Consider the following 2,331-nt stretch of genomic DNA (forward strand, 5'->3'; position numbering starts at 1 on the left):
ATAATTTTCTGTAAACATCTTTGCTAATTTATTTAAAATTTTTGCTCTAAAGGGTCTAAGATTCTAAGAGTTATGGAGAAAACACTTGACGTTACATAAGTATTCAAATGACCATGCCCTTTGAATCGTTGCTCCCGCTACTGGGCACATATTGTTCAAGGACTTCAAACTCTTGTTCAAAGACAAGAGATAGGTTCCATACATATAGTCACATTGTCCTTGTGGGAAATAAAGTGCATGTCTATTGATCAGAGATTGACTGAAAAAAATCATGAGTATATCACCCTCTGTATGAAGCTGAGGAGTGCCTAACTCAGCCTTTTATGTCCACTCCCTGCTACTGCACCAAGTTCCTCTTGGGCTGTATTATACAGCCCTTGGACTACCCCCCTGCAGCATTATTGCCCACAGCCACCGCCCATCTTCCTCTGCCACAGTCATCTACCAAGACCTCATCAGCTAAAATGAGATGCTCTCTGACATTTACAAGATCAGGGAGATTCCACAAACAGGCTGTGCCTGGAGCTGGAGGGATGATGATCAGTAGGACATAGAATACCATTAATGATTCACTGATCACTGGAAATGCCTCTGCTGAAGGTGCAGAGAGTGAAGGAACAGATGCCACTCTAATTCCTGGAGTTGAAATCATAATAAATCATCATCTGCAAGAAACTAGTTTCACAAAAAAATCCTACAAAAAGTACATCAAAGACTACATGACATCAATCAAATGCAGACTTGAAGACCACAAGCCAGATAGAGTAAAACCTTTTATGAGGGGAGCACCAGAACAAATCATACATGTTGTTGTTAGTTTTCAAAACTATCAGTTCTTCGTAGGTGAAAACATGAATCCAGATGCCACGTTGGCCCTCTTAGACTTTCGTGAGGATAGTGTGATCCCATATATAATTTTCTTTAGGGATGGTTTAGAAATGGAGAAATATTAACAAATTCAGCTGATTACTTTGAATAACCTGCCTTCATAACTGGCTGCTGCTTTTTATCATCTACACAGTACCAGGACTTGTACAAATTTAGACTGATGTCATCTTGAGCTTTATTCACTTATTTTTGACCCTGATTCATTTGGAGGGGAGGCATTGTCTTTGAAAATATGTCATGTAGGTTGTCTGAAATAAAGTACATTTAACATGTGAGATATGAATATAATGTGATATTAAGCCCAGTCAACAAACATTTATTAAAATGAAAGTGCTGAACTCTGAGGATACAAAGAAAGGCAGAAATATAATTCCCTGTCCTCAAGGAGTTCAGATATAATTGAAAACAAAAACATCAAAAGTTTTAGTTCATAGATGTATACAGCATCAACGAAAAATAATTTCAGAGGAAAACATTAGGGGTGTGTGTGTGTGTGTGTGTGTGTATGTGTGTGTGTGTGTGTGTGTGTGTGTGTGTGTGTGTGTGTGTAGATGAGGCATATAAATGAGGAAACGTCACTACAAAAGGGCTCTTTCAGAAGGAAGAATTTTTGTCTTGGAGGATGAGAGAGCCAAGAGGTGAGGGCGAAAACAGAGAACTTTCCAGACATAGGGAACAGAGACTGAGAAAGCATGGAGATGGGACATGGAGGTTGGCCTCTGAGGGAGAGCAAGAAGACCCCAGGTCTCTGCGTCTTAGAATATTTGGATGAGAGCAAATCATAAAATTGGCCAGGTTGGAAAAAGGCAGTTAGTGAAGGACCAGAAAAGCCAAAGACAGAATTTTATATGTTATCCAGGAGCCTCTGAATACTACTGAATAGGGAAGAAATATGGACAGATGATGTTATCAGAAGATCTTTTTGATAGGTGAGGGTAGACTGGAATGACAGTGAGGAAGAACTGAAGAAGAGAGAAGCTCTTGCAATCACCTGGGAACAAGATGAAGAGGTCTTGCACCAATGTGACGGAACAGGTGGTGGAAAACAGGGATGTCTAACAGAAATATGTAGGTAGAAATGACAAGAGGTGGCAAGAGATTGTTTACATGGACTGCTGATTCACTGAACACTTGTGGAAGCTCATTAGATTACCAAGCAAGACTTTATAGAGGGAGAAAGTAAGAAGGAAAAGGACAATGCCTTGGAGGATGCACTCATGTTGAGGGCTATGACCTGGATGTAGATCCTACAAAAGGAGACTCAGATGGACAGAAAAAAACAAATAGAAGAAGCTCCAGGTGGAAGCATTGTTACAAAAACCAGGAGAGGAAAGCCTATCCAAGAGAACAGGATAATCACTGGTATCAAAGGTTGTGGAGAGATCAAGAAAGATAAGAATAGAGAAGAGATACAGATAAGACAAGATAAAGATAAGAATAAGA

At 39.8% G+C, this 2,331-nt stretch overlaps 1 pseudogene; it reads left to right on the forward strand.

Annotated features, from left to right (window-relative positions):
• Nucleotides 1–442: 442 nt before the first annotated feature.
• On the forward strand, nt 443–976 carry LOC140509082 (translationally-controlled tumor protein homolog pseudogene; annotated as a pseudogene).
• The last annotated feature ends 1,355 nt before the right edge of the window (nt 977–2,331 follow it).

Source organism: Notamacropus eugenii, chromosome 5 (assembly GCF_028372415.1).
Source record: "Notamacropus eugenii isolate mMacEug1 chromosome 5, mMacEug1.pri_v2, whole genome shotgun sequence".
In the NCBI taxonomy this organism is placed as follows: Eukaryota; Metazoa; Chordata; class Mammalia; order Diprotodontia; family Macropodidae; genus Notamacropus; species Notamacropus eugenii.